At 42.8% G+C, this 20,614-nt stretch overlaps 1 protein-coding gene across 2 annotated transcripts in view; it reads right to left on the bottom strand.

The window, feature by feature from the left end:
• Positions 1 to 12,474, bottom strand: part of SULF2 (sulfatase 2) — a 147,288-nt gene extending 134,814 nt beyond the window's left edge. The window contains exon 1 of one of the 2 annotated variants that reach the window (XM_061631363.1): positions 11,937 to 12,474. The gene's annotated coding sequence lies outside the window, so the exon portion shown is untranslated. The remainder of the gene's footprint in view (positions 1 to 11,936) is intronic. The other variant, XM_061631362.1, reaches the window with a different exon arrangement.
• Between the last annotated feature and the right edge of the window lie 8,140 nt (positions 12,475 to 20,614).

Raw genomic sequence — 20,614 nt, 5'->3', positions numbered from 1 at the left:
GAGTGGTTAAGATGGCATTCTAGAGCTGTGACACTATTTAGCAGAGTGCTCCCTGCTGGGAGGAAGGGCAGGATATAAATCAAATAATAAATAAATAAATAAAATTAGAGATTCCCCACTCCGATTTATTATTGTAGTTGGCAAAAGCAACAGCATGCCAAATCAGAAGACCATGAGCTAATTCACACAGCTAAATTGGCATGCTGAGAATGTGAGCTGAGCAGATCTGTACAGTTATTGGCAAGTGATAACATGAGGTATCCAACTTGCCTACTCAGCCCATGTTTATTGCATCACTGACCAGCTTGTTTTCTGGTACACCAATTGTTATGACTCTCATTGGCATTGTAGCAGTCACCCTGTGGTGTGTATAGAGGTGGCAGGGGATACAAGAGTCAATGTCAGATATGGACATTTTAGGAAGACAGAGGCACTTCAAAAGCTGAATTCGGACTAGAATAGTGCATGCCACAGGGTCATGTCTATTAACTTCAATGGGTCTACTCTGAGTAGGGCCAACATTGAATACCACCCAAAATGAAGTAACCATGTGACAACGCTAAGTTCAGCATTTACATGTTTGAGCCACATTCTCAATTTGATTCCATAAACCAGGGATGGGAACCTGTGAGCTTCCAGACGTTACTGGACTACAACTCCTGATCATTGGCCATACTGGCTTGAGCTGATAGGAGCAGGAGTCCAACAACACCTGAAGGGCCAAAGGTTCCCCAGTCCTGCTGTGAAATCTTATTGAGAAATGGTTTTATTTTATTTGTTGATTGATTGATTGATATCCCGCCCTTCCTCCCAGCAGGAGCCCATGGTTGCTTCTCTGAACTTTTGTTATATTTCTCTATTAGCTATCGTCCACAAAGAACCAAATGAAATACCAAAACAACATGCATAACAACCTCTCTCCACCAGAGCTTGGAAGTAACTTGTTATTTTTAACGAGTTACTTGTAATTCGTTACAATTTTAAATAACGAGTGGGTAATTCCATTACATTTGGCAAGTAACGGAACGACTAGTAATTTTCCTACTTTTCAGCTGCAACTTTAACGTTTCAACGTTAGGTTGCACGTTACTTGGGGGTGGGAACAAGGGGAAGACAGCTCCTGGCTGTGATTGGTTAACACAAGACATGTGCCTCACACTGATTGGACCTCTGCGCAGACTCTCTCTTCCCTCGTGATCTGTGTTAGGAGGCACGAGGGAAGAGGTGAATAGGCAGGGCCTGCTAGCGTCTGAGAGGACAAAATGGACGCCGGAGGAAAAAGCCAGGGCAAGGACAACGGAGAAAAGGCAGCAGCAGAATGGCGAAGAGCTGTGGAGGTGAGTGACGATGATTTGTGTGTGTGTGTGTGTGTGTGCGCCCCCCGTGGCACCGTTCTGCCCCCCCCACTGCCTCTCCTTGCCTCTGCCGCCCCCTCCATCAATCACAAGGCACTTCTGAAACTTCGGCCTACTCAGAGCTTGGAAAAGTTACTTTTTTGAACTACAACTCCCATCAGCCCTAGGCAACATGGCCACTGGATTAGGCTGATGGGAGCTATAGTTCAAAAAAGTAACTTTTCCAAGCTCCCTACTTCTCTTCCTTCCCCCACTTTTTGAACTCTCCCCCTTGTTCCCATGCATACATACCTGTGTGGTGTATTTATCCAGACAGAGCACTCCTGCCTTTTAAAATGCCGGCTAGCTTTTTATTGTATATTTATTTGAACTCCATCTTTCTTTTTATTTGTATTTTTGTCCTGTTTAATCACAAGACTGAATTGTATGTGGGACAAAAACTGTCTCAGTAATAATAATAATAATAATAAAATAAAAAATCATTAGGCGTATAATAAATGGCTTAAGGCTGATTTTTTTGTTCTTGGCAGAGATGAGGTGAGAAGTAGGGTCCTTGCAGCTCCTCCTCTCAGTCCCCCAGCTCTCAAACTCATGTTCTGTGAGAAAGAGAGAGATTCCCAGTCCCAGAGAGAGATAGACTGTTGACAATCTCTGCTAATATCTATACAAATGTACATAACATGCATCACCTGAACTCACATGATCTAGAGTTACCTTAGATCTTGCAAGATTTGCAAATGAGAAGCAATAGGGTTTTATGTTAGTTCTGATTGTCTATTGGGCTATCATAGGTTATATGTTTTTTTTCATTTTCTATGGCAAAAACTCCAACTTCAGTGGAATTTATGTGATGTGTTCTAATCATTTGAATTTGGCTAATGAATGCTTTATTCTTTCATCAGAACTTTAGCAGTAGTACTAAAATATTAATAAAAAAGAAAAGGGAAAGAAAAAATACTTTACATACATCATTCAGCTGTATTGCTAATTATAGATATAAAAGATAAACGGCATTTTGTCAAAAGTATTTTTGTCTACATTTTATACCTCATCCTTGGTTTTCCAAGCTTGGCATGGAATGCTTCTCATACAGAATTAATTTGAAATGCTGCATATTTATTATCATAATCATCATATTCAAAATAAAAAATATATGTACCGCCTTCAAGTTGATTCCAACTTATGGTGACCCTATGAATAGGGTTTTCATGAGGCTGAGAGGCAGTGACTGGCCCAAGGTCACCCAGTGAGCTTTATGGCTATGTGGGGATTTGGACCCTAGTCTCATTTTGTTCTCACAACAACCCTGTGAGATAGTAGGTTAGACTGGCCCAGGCAGGGTTATTCAGTGAGCAAAAATGATGCAAATAGGATCTCTTTTAATTGTGCTATCGACCTGCTTACTTCCACTCTGACTGGGGCATCTTGCAGCATGGGGAAGAGATGGGGGCACATCACAGCTGAAGTTCACCCATATACGAGCATTATCTCTTGTTTATTACAGAGACGCCTGTTGCAGGTTTTGCTGCTGAGAGCAGCAGTCAGTTAGTGCGGCCACTTGAGTCACAGCTTGTTGATCCTGAGGAGGCAAAACTAGAAAGTGAGGTTCAGAAAGGAGGCCCTGTGCATGAGGAGGAGGAGGGCATGAAGCAGTGCCAGTTGCCCACAGCCACATCTGCAGAACAGCAAGTACCATGGTTTGGCTTTGAGAAAGCTTGTGCATTTGTGAGCCAGAGTGGGAAAAATGTTGTTGTACGATGCAATTACTGCCTTCCAAGGATCAAAAATCTGAGATCAGCTGTTTCCTCCTCATCCAATGTGAAGAAACATTTTGAGGTAAGCCTTTGTCATGCTGGTCCTCAAAGAGTGTCCATTGTCTATTGATGTTTAAATTGTGAAGTTCCTCTTCCATTTTTTCTTGGATTCATGCTTTGTTCTTCTTCCTCAGAGGGCACACCCTGAGAAGCTGAGAGCAATTGAAGAAGCAACAAAGGCAAGGAGACGTGGCCTTCCTGAACCAATGCACGACACCCCTCCTCCCAAAATGCTGAAGCAGCAGCAGACAACCCTTGAGAGGTGGGGATCTGGCAGGGAGCCTGTCACCCAGAGCAATCTCGACAGGAGAATCATTGATTTCATTGTAGAGGAGACATTACCACTTCAGACTGTGGACAAACCATCATTCATTAATCTGGGTCACATTGGACTCCCCAAAGATCTCACCATCATATGTGCCAAGACTCTGAGAGACAGAATTGAGAAGAGAGCATGCCACATGAGAGAAACTCTTGCAAACCGAATGGGTGCTGTGGCATATATAGCAACCACTGCAGATTGTTGGACCAATGGCAAGAAGAGTTACTTTGGGGTAACAGCCCACTGGATCAACCCAACTACCCTGAAATGTGAGGTCAGGGCCTTGGCTTGTAAGCGTCTGAAGGGGCGCCATACATATGATGTCCTTTCAAAAGCACTGCATGATGTACATGTGCAGTACAGGATCCACAACAAAGTTATGTGCACTACTACAGACAATGGCTCCAACTTTGTGAAAGCGTTCAGAGTTTTCATGGCCAAAGAACCAGTGGAAGCTGCAGGCACCAGTGACGATGATGGTGATAACCAGGAGGAGGAGGAGGCTGAGGTGGAGTTTGTGCCTATCTGTGAGATCCTGGACACAGGACCTGAGGCAGAGGAAGAAGCTGCAGACTCAGGAGAGGATTTTGTTTTACCACCACACCAGAGATGTGCTAGCCACACCCTCAACCTTGTGGCAACACAAGACATAGAGGCCATGCTTTCTGACTCCTCCAAAAGTAGTCTTCTTGGTCCTTTCAAGAAACAGTTTCGTTCCTTGATGGGAAAGTGCAGCAAGTTGTGGTCCAAGCAGAACCAGTCAGCCCAGATTGCTGAGTATATCCATGCGCAATGTGGTGTGTATCTGAAGGTACCGAATAAGACCAGGTGGAATTCCACCTTTGATGCGTTGAAGCAACTACATGAGCTCCTGTCAACTGTGCCACTAAAAATGCATGCCATAATGGACCGCTGCTCCTTGTCCAGGATCACAGCTGCTGAGATTGAAGTGGTACAGGAATACACAGAGATTATGGAGCCACTAGCCCAGTCCCTAGATATCCTGCAACGGGAGAACGGCACGTTCATGGGGTATTTGCTACCAACGCTCTGCAATCTGGACCGCAAGTTAGAAGGACTGGAAAACAAACCTGAGAGGTACACATACTGTTTTCAGCTGCTGAGAGGTGTGCGCGAAGCCCTAAGAAAGCGGTTTGCAGCTATCTGGGAGGACAAGAGGCTTCTTCTGGCAGCCTGCCTACACCCTCGCTTCAAACTAGATTGGCTGGAATCATGTCAGGCCGCCACCCATACCAACAAGTAAGAACATTAGGGAAGCCCTTTGGGTGGATTACTCCAAGGGAAATGTTGTTTCAAGGGAGGCATCAGAGGGCTTAAGGTGGTAGGCAGGGGCTGGGCCTTTTCTTCTTGGGGCTCCTCATCACAACCTTGGGTTGCTGCAGGTAATCCTTAAGGGTCTGCTGTGCTGCCCCCTGAGTGTGGTGACTTGGTCACCTTCCTACCTTCCATGTCATCATCCACAGGCTCAGGCTGGACCCTGAACCAGGGGACATGACAAGCATCAGGAAATGACGAGCAGATGATGGTTTCCTAACATATATGTGTTAACATATCCTCTCTCTTTCTTAGATACACAATGGAAGCCTTGTTGAAAGCTGAAATAAAGATGGGTGTACTTAATGAGGACAGTGATCAGTCTTCAGATAAAGACCAGGAAGGAGATGACTTAGAAGATGACTTCTTTAACTTTCTGCCCCAGGGCAAGAAGTCAGCAGTGGACACTGCTGAGGAGGAACTGGTGAGGTACCTGAGGTCTCCCAGCAGGGAAGTGTCATCACTCCATGGCTTTCCACGTGTGCTGCGGTGTTTTTTGCAGCACAACACAGGCATGCCTTCAAGCGCCACAGTAGAACGCCTGTTCAGTACTGGTGGCAACATAATGACTGTAAAAAGACATTCCTTGTCTGACATGCTCTTTGAGCATCTTGTTCTTTTGAGACATAACAGAAACTTATAAAAGCATTTCAAGTGTAAAATTTGATTTCAAGAGTTGGGGTATCTTCATTGCTTGGGGGGATGTGAGATTCTGTTATGCCATTATGTTAATCTTATGGATAATTTTTTTTATTCTACTACCCCCTGTGTGTGTGTGTTTATTTTTAATATTGTTTTAGGCTTCTTAGATGTGCAGCAGCCAAGGCCAGCACCTTGTAGGAGTTTTTTAAAAAAAGTAACTGAAATGTAATTGTAGTGATTACTTTTGAGAAAAAGTAAAATAATCAGTTACTTTCAGAGCAATTGTAATTGTAACGGTAATTACTACTTTTTTGGGCCAAGTAATTGTAACTGTAATTTATTACTTTTAAAAAGTAATCTTCCAAGCTCTGCTCTCCACATTTATTATGTGGTGCAATAAATGTTTCTCAGAGATTACACTTTGTTATGTTGGCCAAGGGGAAACAGTAATCTGCTCCATTTTATGGGAATAAAAGAAGACCCAGTGCCTCTTGCAAATTAGTGGTACAAGCTTAGCAAAGCTCAATTATCCCTGCTTAGCATGTAAGTCCCATTGGGATTCAAAGAGTTCACTTTTAAAGGAGAAAGAATAGACTGAGCCCAGTCTACAAGTAGCTCCAATATAGAAAAGATGGGTGGTTTGGGAGCCTGAGGCCTCTTTCCAAAAAGAGTTTACTGTGGAGTGAAACAGGACTTTAGTACCACAGGCTAGAATGGGATACACCTGCTTCTCCAGTTCTAGAAGAAAAAGGATACAGAAAACAGCTACAAAGATGTGTGTTTGAATGTCAGCCATGCCCATTGCCCTTTGTTAATACAGAGAATGAACCTCCCTGTATTACCATAAGGAATAGGGGAAGGACCATAGCTCAGTGGTAGAGCATCTGACTTGCATGCAGAAAGTCCCAGGTTCAATACCAGGAAATTCCAGGTAGGTCTGGGAGACTCCTGCCTGAAACCCTGGAGAGCCACCGCCAGTCAGTGTAGACAATACTGAGCTAAATAGACCAATTATCTGACTCACCATACGGCAGCTTCCTATGCTATGCTGCCATTGCTTTGTAATAATAGTGGAAAACATTTGTCTTCCAGGAACTTTGCCAGGCATTATTCTCATCAAAAAGCCCAATACGCATCCAAGAAGCCCATGTGTTCTTAGGAACAGTCCCAAAACCACTGGTAGTCAGCTGTCCCTGCCAATTATATTATTCTATACTGTACCCAGAAAAGGAAGCTTCTTTCTAGAGGCTCCACTGAAACTACTCTCTTGAGGGGGGGATACTTAACAGCGTCAAAGTACTCCCTGTTTAGGCTAAAAATATCATCAAATAAAAAAATAATCAATGCCTGCAAATCACCCTTGTCTTTTCTTACAGATTCCATTCTGTCACTCTGTTGTAGACTTCAGATGTCTATAACGAAACCATCACATAGCCAGTCAGAGATCATGTAGTAAACAGGATGACATCACAACAGTACCGTCAGTCAGATTTGTCTGAACTACCTATGTAAGCAATCCAAAAAGAAGTAGGGGAGGGGGATGGCATGAGTGCAGAAATACACAAGGGAAATAATACCACAAAGGATTAAAGAAAATGCGAATAGACTCACAATCAAAGCAATATTGGAAGTATCTTCTACCCCGACCTTCAGTTTAGAGCCTAAAAAGCAAAATTAGGTAATATTTGGTGCAGCCCTAATGATGCCTTATGCAATCCTATGTATGATACAAGTGTTTGTCTTCAAAACTGAATTGTGTTTTCAGAATGTCTCTCTCCACTACTATCATCTTAACTACACAGCTATTACCAAATCTTACATACTAGTAAACTTGGCCCTAAGTGCTCAGGCCCTGTTTACATGTTGTGCAAGAGATAGACAACTGAAGTTGCTAGAATATGAGTAATTTGTTATGGGAAGCTTGTGATTGCCTATTGCAGGACTAGAATAGAATAATTTAGTTAGCAAAGTGGACAGCAGAACTAAAACCTAGGCAGAAGAGTTAAATGTGTGAATGTGAAAGTGCAGAAATGGGGAATCAAAATGATCAGGGGGCTGGAACAACTCCCCAACAAGGAAAGGTTACAATAGTAACACTGGCTGCCCATTTGCTACTGGGCCAAGTTCAAAGTTCTAGTTTTGGTGTACAAAGCCCTATACAGCTCGGGACTGGGATACCTGAAAGACCGTCTTACCCCTTTATATACCCGGTCGATCACTGTGCTCTGCAGGTGAGAGCCTCCTGCAGATACCATCTTATCAGGAGGTTCGTTCTGCACAATATAGGAAACGGACCTTTAGTGTGGCGGCACCTACCCTGTGGAATTCCCTCCCTTTGAATATTAGGCAGGCGCCATCTCTGCTATGTTTTTGGTGCCTTTTGAAGACTTTCCTCTTTCAACAAGCCTTTTAGGTTGAGACCTATCCCAGTCTGCATCTGTGTTAAAATTGCTTAATATGTTTTTTAATAATGTTTTTAACCCTTTTTAAAGTTGTTTTTTAAAATGTTTTTACCGTTGTTTTGTTTTAATGTATTTTAAGATCTGTTTTTATGATGTTTTAAAGTGTTTTTAGCGCTTTGTTTGCCGCCCTGGGCTCGTGCTGAGTGGAAGGGCGGGATGCAAATTAAATAATAAATAAATAGTTGGGGTTATTTAGTTTAGGAAAAAAACACAAGGGAGAACATAATTGTTATGTGCGTTCAAGTCGATTACCACTTATGGCGACCCTATGAATCAGTGACCTCCAAGAGCTTCTGTCGTGAACCGCCCTGTTCAAATCTTGTAAGTGCAGGTCTGTGGCTTCCTTTATGGAATCAATCTATCTCTTGTTTGGCCTTCCTAATAGAGGTGTATAAAATTATGCATTGTGAATGTGGTGGTGGTGGGGAGAGAGTTTTTCTCTCTCTCATAATACTAGTGAAGCTGGATAATGGGAGATTCAGCACATACAAAAGGAAATAGTTCTTCACACAGTACATAGTGAAACTATGGAATTTGCTACCAGAAGGTACTGTTTCCAGGATCAGGTATCATCATGCCTCTAAATACCAGTCTCTGAGGAACAACAGCAGGAAAGGGTTATTGACATCATGTCCTTCTTGTGGGTTTCCCATAGGTGGTTGGCCCCTGTGGGAAAAAAGATGCTACACTAGATAGCCCTTTGGTCTGATCCAGCAGGACTCTCCTTATGTTTTTATGTTAATGGAAGGAATGAAGATCTTAGCAGCTGAATTATAAGAAATAATGGGTTAGAAGATCAAACTGGGAGGTTCAGGATAAATGGAATGTGCAATATATTGGTGGAGTGGTTCACAGTTACAGAGAAACAGCAGAAGGATATGCCATTATGTTCAGTCAAACCATCAATGAATCTAAGTTAGTATTGTGTCCTTGCAAATTCAAATTTTGGAAAGCATCTCTCTCTCTGGCACAGGCACATACACACACACACACTTCTCACTGTTAGCACTCAAGGTTAATATTTTGTGGTTCTGTCTCATACACACCAAATGCCATATAAAACAAATATCAAGATTGCTGGACTAAGTAACACATCTAATCTAGAAAAAGTATAAAAGCAGAGATCAACTTGAATCCCTTTTTATTTTAAGAACTGTTGTTACAAAAATTATATTCACACACATATTATATAAAAACAAAGACAAATCCTGTTTTTAAACACTAGGAGCTGCAGTCCTAAGCGTCTTTACTTGGAAGCAAGTCTCATTTAACTCTGGAATTTACTTCAGGTAAAGGTGTTTAGAACTGGGATGCAAGTAAAAATCTTATCAAATTAGTAGCCTAAATATAGAAATAAAACTGCACTTAAAAGACAGCAGGACATCTCAAAATACAGGCTAGTAGGCAACAGCTTGCAAGTGTCAGGGGTTCAGAATAGCTGTCGATTATGCCAGATGTGTTCAGTAAGTAAATGAGGAATTCATCATGTATTTAAAATCATGAAATAAACCTCTGCACCTAGTTCATTCCTTAGCAACCATCCCAACGAAACAGGCATGCTGATTATCACCAGTTCTGTTTCTGTCTGAGCTTGTGCATATGCCTCTCTCCTCACCCCCTTAGTATATTTGCTTGATTACAGATGTTTTCAGAGTGCAGCTCTTAGGGTACACTCACAGTCCCATCAAAACTAAAGATAGTTTTGCCAATCTCAGTGGGAACTGGGTTGGCCAACATTGTCCCCAAATATTGCATTGTATATCTACTTAATATAAAATTTCATATCACCACTTCATTTAATAATTGCTTGTGTGCATATAGGCAGACATTTGGATTAATATTTCTATCACTTTTTTGCACTGTAACCCCACTGGAGTGGGGTTTTCCCCATCTGATGAGTCTAATTCTAAAGTATGACAAAAAAGATCCAAATCTCAAGTCACAGCTTACTATGACAGCTAGAGGATATTTGAACAGAACAAATTTACATAGCTGAGCTATTTAGAAAAATTATACCTTTTGTGCAAATGTCTAAAAAAGAAGGAACTGTTCCAGGTACTTAAAAATCCTTCACTAGATTACGTATCTAGGCAGCAGGTAGCTTTGAATTACTTCCCCCACTGAAGACTCCAAGCAGCGAAGGCAGGCAGCAACTAGAGATGACTGCAATCATCATCCATGCTATTCCTCCTTAGAGAATACACATCTTCCTTCCAAATATACACCCTCTATACATTGTTTGCTTAAAGTATGTATTTTAATAAAGCCTTGAGTAAGGCAGACTCAAATTCTAAGCAACCTTATCTGGGAGCATCTTTCTCTAGAAGAAACTGGTCTTACTTCTAAGCAATGGTTATGATCAAGTTGAATGACTTTTTGTTGTTACACACAAAATGCATCAGTCTATAGCTATATTTGAGCAGAGCAGGAAAGCTAGCCCTTCTTAAAGAAAGTCATCCATAAGACATTTCTTTTATACAGCCTTAAATTCTGCCCCCCCTTTAAAAAAACAAACCAAAGGTCACAAAATGTAGTGTAGCTTTGCTACAATAATAGGTACCTCAGCAAGTTTATATCCAAACAGCATTAGTAAGGCACATTGGCGGCCTGAAGTTTTCATCACACGAGATCTATTTGGTGCCAAGTAATTGTAAATAAGGATCATACTCCTTACGGGGCAGTGATGTCGAGTATCAGGACAGTCTCTTAAAAAAAGAATGCCCCCTCACAACAAAACATTGTAAAATGGTTTTGTATTTGTAATGGTCAATGTGATCTCCAATAATGCAGAAGTGGACACTCTTTCAAGTGTACTAGCCAGTCTGACAAAAGACTATTTGCCCATAAACCTAATGCCCTTGCCTATTCACTTTCAGGTTTTAGCTGATGTTGTCTGCTGCCTAGGAAAGCTGGTGAAAAAGAACAAAATTAGTTTGTTCTTAAGATGCCACAACAGTTGGTGTGTCCTTATTACTACAGGAGACACAATTAAGTTATTCTCTCTTGGTTAGGCAAACAATGTATTTGTAAAGGCAGATAACCCTGAACTTTTGGTGTTGCTTCTTTTAGCTCCCTAGGCTTCCTAATGCCTACTACCTTTTAAAACGTCCTCCAGTAGGGCACAGTTCTCCGTTTATCACTTGCGTGTGACTCGGGAGGAACGAAGTGCACGTGTGAATGAGCCCTACGGGCTAGCCATCCCAAGCAAAACTCTTCATGTCAATCGATACCAACTGAGGCACACGGCACTTCAGCGGAGAAAGTTAGCACATTCGCTTACGCGTCACCAAGCGACAAGTCATCAAGCGATAAGCATGCAGGCGTCAATCAGACTTAAGGCGCTGCTACAAGCAGACAACTCCGGGAGGCGAACGAAGCAAACGATCAATAACCCCCCTCTATTGGACAGATGACCCCCCTTCCCTCTGAGGCGACCGCACAGGGCGACGCGCGAACCGCCGAGCGAAGTGCCGAAGGATCAGCTGTCGTTTCAGAAGCGGCTCCCCGCCGTCTGCAGCCAGCCAACCTCGCCCCCCCCACCCCCACGAAAGGCAAAGCCGCAGATTCCTCCTGAGACTCTGAAGCAGATGGGCACCCTCTTCCGTCCCCGGGGGTGTTCCCGTTGCCCGACCCCCACCTCAGCTGTGTCTGGGACACAGGTTCGCAGCGCCGGGGGAGGGGTCGGAGAACCCTGGCGGCGCCTTCTTTGCAACCTGGGGTGGGTCGCAACTGGCACCGCCTCCAAGGGGAGAAAGGCAGCCCGGCTAAATCCCCCCGCTGGACTCCTGGACCGGGCAGGCCACGGCGACGCTGCCCGCCTGTCCAGGGGAGGGAGAAGAGTTCTCCTCAGGCGCAGCGGGGCTCCCCATGGGCAGCCCCCGTCGTGCTCCTGCCGGGACTACCTCAGCCTCGCGCTCGCCTCTCCCCTTAGGTGGCTCCATCGCCTCCCCCTGCCTGCCTGCCTGCCGCTTGGCCGGCCAACCAACCTGCCAGCCGGCCGGCTCACCTGGAAGTCGCTGAAGGCGCAGCAGCAACATGTCCCTTCGCCCTGCCGCCTCAGGAGGAGCTCGCCTTCCCCGCCGCTACGAGTGTTGCTGCAGCCACCGCCGAGCTCGGCCGGACACCCCGGCATGGCATCCTCTCCCGCCCAACTGCAAGCTACTCGGGTCCGTGCTGGAGGAGGTGGGGAGAGGGAGCCCCCGGTTGCCCCTCTCGGAGCCCTGCTGGGCTCTTCTGGCCCCGTCGGGAGGCGGCGGCGGCTCCGCTGTTTCCTGCTTTGCTGGAATCGAGAAGATCTCTCTTCGCGCTGTCCTACTCCGCCGGCGGCGGTGGCAGCGGCACCACGCAGCAGCAGCAGCAGCAGCAGGGCTTAAACATCAAATACGGGGCCGAGTCCATCGCCCGGGAAAGAACTCGGCACTCCTTTTCATCCTCTCCTTCCTCCTTTTGTTCCTGCTGCTGTTGCGGATCTGAGCTGGTCAGGAGACGACTCAGCCCCGGCAAAAGGCAGCGGCTGGATCCCATTTCAAAACAGAGCGGGGAGGGAGGGGCGAGGGGAGGGAAGGAGGGAGAGACGTGCGGGGCGGCCTTCCCCCCTTCTTTATTTTTCCTTTGGTGAGTTAATTTATTTCCAGGGGCACCCTCCTCCCCATCCTTGACGCAATCCCCAAGCGGCTCCGAGGGGATGGAAACCTGTTCCACCGCCCCTCCCCCCGCATTTGCTCGAAATCCACGTGAAGCAGCAGCAGCAGCAAATCTTTGACATCTAGCTCTCCACATTACCCAAAATAAATGGGTGGGCGTAAACATCCCATCGCAACCCATTCATGTACACATTGACAAACTTCTGCAAACTTCTTTACAAAGGACATGTGTGTTCACACACACAGAGAGAGAATGAACAAAGACACATTTCTCACATTGCAAGCAAAGTCAGATCTTTCTGGCTAAATGGAGGAGAGCAAACCCTCATCATCGACACACATCTACTTAACTCTCTCTCTAAGTGACAGGCAAGATTGTTTGGTGTAACAGAGGAAGCACCCTGAATACAGTAGAGCTGGCTGGCACATAGTTTTTCCTTGACTGCAAGAGGAGAGGGAGTGCCCTCCTGTTGCTGGAAGAAAGCCTCTATTAAGATATGCAAAACACTTGTGTAACTTGCTTCTTGCCAGCATCCCCCCCCCCCACAGATTTCCTTTGGAATTTCACCCTCAGTGGCAAAAGAAAGCAACTCTCAAGTAGGCAAGCTGCAAATTGTTTCATTGGCAATGATCTGGTTTCTCTATCATGAAAAGGTCAGATTGGTGATAGTGGTTGTTAAAGAAGGAAATGTAACTTTTCCCAGAAGGGATGCATTGGACAAACTAGGCTTCCTTTATGCCATTGCCAGATGTGGTACCTAATTATTAGGCTTAAGCATAATCTCCTCTGGGTTGAGATATGCAATAGTACAAGACTGGGCCTGATCCTGACTGGAGCCTCTAGGCCCTGGTGACATGAATAAACATTAAACAGTAGAGCAGGTTTGGTCCTGAAGATAAAATATGGGACATGGCTAGAAGATCCAAAATGGTGCATGATACTTCCCAGGCCCAGTTTTCTGTCACTAAACTGCTAAACTTTTTGGACTACAGAAAGCTTTGAAAGCCTTCCCTTCTTCAGTTTCTTTGGTTTTAATATATTTGGCTCCCCCTTCCCTCAAGTTCGCAATGAATAGTTTATGGATAAACTGAAGAGTTCAAAGATCAAGCTCATAAAACACAAAGGGTATTTTCCACTTATAAATGGCTAAAGTAGTGGAAATGCTGACAGAAGAATGAATGTGTATATACAATAAGAATTGTTACTGAAGTAGAACAAAATGGAAGTGAGACATTTTAAAATGGAGTGTACATTCTAGTCAATATGGGGGTTTTACAAACAAAGGAAATGCAAAAACTGAGTCAGTGCCATGTGAAAATGGCCCACAAGGGGATAGTGAAATATTATTTTTCCATTTTTAGAATCAAACACCATGCTGCACCAAAACTGGCCTAAAAAATATTTATAGGAGGAAACAGAATGTGTCTGCCTAACCCTGTTTTAACCATTACAAGTACTTTCCCTAAAACCAAATGACTGATTTGTGCGAGGAGTAAAGGATGATTGGGATGGATAATGAATGGTCCTACATTTGGAGAGAGGGGCTGTACTAACTATTTGATTATTCCTTTCCTCCAGTCATACTCTGAAAAGTCTGCTTCTCATCAGAACAAAGAGAAGTGGTTTTAAATGCTGGATTTCTGCTTATTTTTTTAAAATTAAGTAAGCATCAAGCAAGCAAAAGATTAAAAATATAATATAGTAATGATGTAATCACTAATGTCATGAGAAAATCAGTCACAACAGAGCTTCCAGTTTAACAAAAGGTACAGATTTTCTCAGCAAGTACATGCAGTTCTAATCAATGTTAATGGAAGTTACACAAATGCATTAAAAGGATAATGTACCCCCTGGTTGGTAACAAGCTTGAAAAATAAATAGGGCTTCCCATTGAAGTGAAAGGGTCTTCCAAATCATAAGTCAAAAGGAGCTTGGCTTGCTGGCACTGAAACAAAAAGCCACAGAAAGCTGTTTGGCAGGTTTTCAGAATTACTTCACTCAGCAGTATGTTGTCAACTGAGTGAGACTAGTTCAGTACTTTATCTCTCTCCCTTTCTCTCTCTCTCACACTCTTAAATAAATACATAATATTTACGTAATCCCTATTAAAATATTTATTAAAATCCCTAATATTTACGTAAGCGCATTTAAATTCAGTGGGATTTACTCCCAGGTAAGTGTGAATAGGATTGCAGCCTTAAGGATCTAAAGTGCATTAGAAACCAACTTTGAGAAAACAAAGTAGAGTTATATGAAATTTACATGCAGACACAATCAATCTATATATGCACGTTGATTCTACACACACACAAATTCATACGCAAAATGTGTACTTCCAGTGAATTCTTGAAACTTGCTAATACTTCACTGAATGAAGAGCCTGCAGGCTTAGCTATAGTCTTACTGAATGGCTTTAGGAAGCTCTCTCTCTCTCTCTGGCCACATTAACATTGTACATTTATTCCACTATTATTCCACTTTAATCAGTCATGGTTTCCCCCAAAGAATCCTGGGGTGTAGTTTGTGAAGGTTGCTGGGAGTTGTTAGGAAAGCCATACTCCCCTTTCAGACCTGCAATTCCCAGACTTCTCTGGGAAGGACTGACTGTTAAACCACTCGGGCAATTGTACCTCTGTGAGAATAGGTATCTCCTAGCAAGTCTCAGCACCATTCACAAATTACAAACTGCATTGAGCAGGGGGTTGGACTTGATGGCCTTATAGGCTCTTCCAACTCTACTATTCTATGATTCTACACTTCCCAAGATTCTTTGGGGGAAACCATGACTGTTTAAAGTGGAATTATAGTGGAATAAATGTACAATGTGAATGTGGCCTCTATCTCTCTCTCTCTCTCCCTTTTCCATTTCTCCATTTGTTTGTATATTGCTTGCTAAACTGGATCTTTTTTGTCTATTTTCTTCTGCAGTCCTACAAGACAACTCCCATTTCATGCAAGTGCAGGACTATTGGTATTCCACCCTAGTCAGAGGCAGCATGCTTCTGAAAACCAGTTGCTGGAAGCCGCAGGAGGGGAGAATGTTCTTGCACTCGGGTCCTGCTTGCGGGCTTCCCCCAGACACCTGGTTGGCCACTGTGAGAACAGGATGCTGGACTAGATGGGCCACTGGCCTGATCCAGCAGGCTCTCCTTATGTTCTTATGTTCTTAATCTTAACACAGCCACTGAACTATGGGTGGTATTAGGGAAGTCATTATCTTTCAGCTTTTGTTCCCAAACTGTAAAATACCAATATATGCCCACAATTCAATATTTTAAATAATGTAAATAGTTCTGGAATAGGATGAACCATCACTGGCATCAGTGGGGTGTTGCTGTTCTTATAACCAGCCAGAATCTGCAGAGACAGAACTGTGTTAACTGTGTACTAAAATAACTGTAATTTTAAGAACTTGTGCTTCAGTTTGCTTTTCTCTCCTCTTTCCTATTCCCTTTTCTTCGTGTATCCTGTTTTTTTAGATTGTGAGACTGAGGGCAGCAGCTGTTTTAGCACTAATTTTTGTAAGCTACTCGGAGAGCATTTTTGGCTAAAGGGCAAGGTATAAATGCCAGAAATAAATAAATATTTAGCTGTGATTAAAATAAAAGGAAAACTTCAACAGGTTGGTATGGTAGCTGTGCAAGTTAACCAGATCTGGATGAGTTTTGGTCATAGTGAAGTAGTGCAATTGCTTCACCACCAGTTTGGCTGTGGGTGGTGCAGCCTGAGCTGTAAACTTAGGTGAAGCAAATGACACGCTGGTGTGTCAATGTGCAAAATCTTAGTGTTCTGAATTTGGCCTCCTCCTCCTCCTCTTAAACAGGAACTTTGGGAGGCAGCCCTGAGAAAAAGCGGAGTATTTTTCCTTCTATGACATCTGCTCACCAACACTGTATACAGTGTATATTCTAATTGCATATGTTGTTCTGGTATTTAAAATGCCCCCTTTACAGTGAAGATGGTGAGGTACCAGTACAGACTGAAGGCTCCCTTATGATAGTGGAGCTCAGATGTTTGAGCTCAGGTATCTTCCTAGAAGCCTCTCTAAATATACACCATTTGCAGGGTGAAAAAGAAATATGTTAAGTAGGGATCCTTTTGTGTGCCTGATCAATATAGTAGCAGTTTGAGAAAGAATGTATACATACAAAGTTGAAGAAAAAATAAAGAGTATGTGACACATGAACTCAGAAAAGCTAAGGCAGGGCAGCAAGTAGGAGAGAAAAGAGCACAGTGTAAAAATACTTATTTTGTTTTTCCTAATTGCTATTTCTTCATTACCACCTTCTTTAGCTGCACAAGGGAATGAACTCCTAGAGCTTTTTTCACTTTCAAATTCCCTGCATGTTTTTAAAGGTTATAAAGATTTTTAAAGGCGTGCATTGCAATGATTATTTGAAGGCTGGCCAGATTATCCTTTGTGCTTGTGCATTACACATGAAAGAAAGAAAACGAAGTTTTAAGTTGCGGAATAGAATGAGAACTGAAAGTGTGAACACGTATAATAAATCAAAGGTTTTGCAAATGCGAAGAGAGAAAATGAGCTTAAGTCCAAGATATGAAGCTGCCTTATACCGAGGAAGACCACTGTCTGCTACTGTAACTAATGCTAGACATTGAACTTGGGACCTTCTGCAAATGGTTTACCACTCAGCTTTGGCCTATCCATGTTTGTTGTGCCTTAATCCTGCAGTGTGCTTTAGATGGATGACTGCTGGATCATCCTGTCAAACTAAATCTTGTGGTTAGTGTTATAGCGTTCAGTATTCAGAATCTAGTTGAACTGTCTGCAGAAATATAATTGTTTGTCATGAAGAGTTGAGAAAGTGCAACACGGAACCTTAGCCAGTAAGATACACCAGATAAAACAAAAAACTTCCCTGCCATTTTAACAATCCATCTTAACAGGAATACTTCAGCCATTATACATCATAGATTAAAAAAATCACCACAGTGTGTAATATTTATCTAACTGCAAATAAATTCTATGATGGAATTTAAAAGTGATTCTAAGGCTTCAAATCCTATGCACATTTACTTGGCTGAGCACAGTTACACAGGATCATGCTGTAAATATCACATTAACAGGAGTCTGATCTTGCAAGTTAAAATGCCTCAGTATAAATCTTGATGATAACTCATAGTGATGCATATACGTTGCTTAGCAGCAGACTATTGGCTAGCAATAATTAGATACTGAAGATGCTCTGGAAATCTGGAATCACAGCAAAAGTGGCATTAAATTACTTAGATAATATTGATTAATATGACAACACATCTAGCTGCTTAGCAAAATAGTAATCTATCTTTCTACAATGTCCGGTCACCCCCTTCCCTATATGATTAACATACAAAATGTTATTACTGCAATGAAATGGAAGCACACAGGCTAGATTAATAAACTGAGTATAACTGAGTATTAAAATGATTAATATGGCTGACAGGAGCAAGTGCAAATCCATACAGAAGATGCAGATTAAAGGATCATTTGAATTAATAAAGGAGAATTTATACAACAATGAAGAAATCTCTGAGGTAGTCCCAGTTCCCTTCACTTAAAACAACTAGACTCCCTGAGATCCACAATTTAGAAGGAGAAACAAGACTTAATGATCAGGAAAGACTAGCAGCCTGATCCTATGCATGTTTACTCAGAAGCCCCAGTATTCAATGAGACTTACTTCCAAGCAATACGCATAGGATTTCAACATTATAAGCTCCTTTTCTAACTCTGCAACCACTATTTCGCTAGAAGTCTTCTCTGTCAGTCGTGTCCAGGGCAGACCCAGCACCAGCAGGCAGCCAGGTTGGGTACTGGCTGAGGGCCCCTGTGGCTGGAGCTGGGTGGATGTAGTACTCAGTCCACAATTCCACTAGCATTGGGTCATGGAGCATGCACCCCACAACCCGATGCTGGCACGGATCACGGAGTGCAAGTCACCCTCCCAGACAACCCCCCTGCTGCTAGTGCAGGCTGGCTGCACCACTTTGCACAGCGCCGTGCTGCACACGCATACTTACCAGCACCCAAGATGGTAGCAAGGGCGTCAACCCTCCTGCCATGTTGGGAGATGGCAGCTGTGCATGCACAGCGTAAGCGTGATGTGGCCAAGCCTATTTAAGCCCCTGGTGGTTGAGGTTATGCTACTGCATCACCACCTTTGAGGGCCCACTGCAATCTGGTGCCAGCCCTGGTCCAGGGGTGTGCATGTTTCAAAAATGAATGGAAAAACAAATGAATGAGTCCATTCATTCATTTGCTCTTATTAGGTATCAACAAATGGGAATTTCAACCAATTGCCATGTATGTATATGTATATGCAATTCAGGATAATAGTTGGTACATGTGATGAAGTGAAAACCTTTGGCTGCAATACATTTGTGGGTCTTTAAGTTGCTGCAAGACTCCTTGTTCTTTTCGCTGGAGCAGACTAACATGGCTACCAGTCTGGGAAAAGTTAACAGTAAACAGTCTTTCTATCTCTGGTGCACAAAGTCACCTTTGTAATAGATGGAACAGGTTCTTTTCTGTTGATGTTTGCTTGAACAAGCACTTCAGGGGTTAAAGTATATGTGTCTCTTCTTTGTCATAAATTCTCAACAAGTACAGAACAAGCATGCACAACTCAAATCAATTAGAGTATGCCAATGCCACTTTGAGATCTTAACTTTAAGATCTCTAAGCATAGTGGTGCTTACTAAAAAGACAGTGCATGCACTATGGATGTAGAGAGAAACAACTGATAACATTTGCTCTTTCTCCATACCAATGATTTCTCAGGTTCTTACCCCTCTTTCTTCTTACAGACTCCCTCTCCCTCTCCCTTTTGGTATTTAAGTCACCCTTCACAGTTAGGCACAGATAAATTTGCAGTTCAATCCTATGCATACCTACTCAGATATAAATTGCATTGAGTTCAATGATGTTTATTTCCATGTATGTGCGTAGAGGATTGCAATCTTAGTTGATTTTAAAAGGACTTTGTTAATACGTGTAAAATTATGCATAGGATTGCTGTCTAGATTCTACAGCAGGGCTTGGGGCATTTTTCAGCAAGAAGCCTACATTTCCTCATGGAAATCCTGGGGCTGCATACTGGGGATGGGGGTAGCCAAAGGCCAAACGAAAGCAGAGTGAGAAATGTGTCTCTCCCTTTGTACAAGACAAGCAAGAGGGGTTGTCATAGTTCAAGGACACTTTCCAGTCAGGCAAAAGCCCTCCAGGAGGGGGTGGAACAAGGTTAGTCAGGAGTGCGGCAATAGAGGAGGCACAGCCTACAGAGAGTCTTGAGGGCCAGATAGAGAGGACTGGAGGGCTATATTTGGCCCCCAATTCTGAGGTTCCTCACTCCTGTTCTGAAGAGATTGTCATCTGTTGTTGAGTAAACATTCCATATTTTAGTTAGGAATAATGATATTTTGCTCAACATTACCAATTTAAATGTATTATTGTTATTATTATTAATAATAATGTTCACCACTGTATTATGAGCAGTAAGAGCAATGGAAGTTGATGAAATAAAGGGACATTGAGAAGGTACTTTTCCCCTAGACCTTTAGAAAAGTGATGGGTACTCTTAGGAAGCCAAAGAGTCCAGTTGACGGGGTTGAGATTAATATTTAGATTTAATATTAATATTCAGATTAATATTTTGAGCACATCTACCTGTACTATTTCCCAGGGTGTTTTTTTTTTGTAGACAATTGAACTCCATGCTGGATCCTATACATTGATCAGCCCCTTTGTCTGGGGACAAATTATCAAGAATCTCAGGGGCACTTCAGGGGAAATGATTTTGTACTCTTTATTCAAGTATCTACCCTGTGGAATTCCCTACCTTTGAATATTAGGCAGATGCCATCTCTGCTATCTTTTTGGCGCCTTTTGAAGACTTTCCTCTTTCAACAAGGCTTTTAAGTTGAGACCTATCCCAGTCTGTGTCTGTGTTAGAAGTGTTTAATATGTTTTTTAATAATGTTTTTAACCCTTTTTAAAAGTTTTTTTTAAAAATGTTTTTAATGCTGTTTTGTTAATGTATT

Source organism: Rhineura floridana, chromosome 6, assembly GCF_030035675.1.
Source record: "Rhineura floridana isolate rRhiFlo1 chromosome 6, rRhiFlo1.hap2, whole genome shotgun sequence".
Taxonomy (NCBI): Eukaryota; Metazoa; Chordata; class Lepidosauria; order Squamata; family Rhineuridae; genus Rhineura; species Rhineura floridana.
This window is presented reverse-complemented; position numbering and strand designations above follow the sequence as displayed.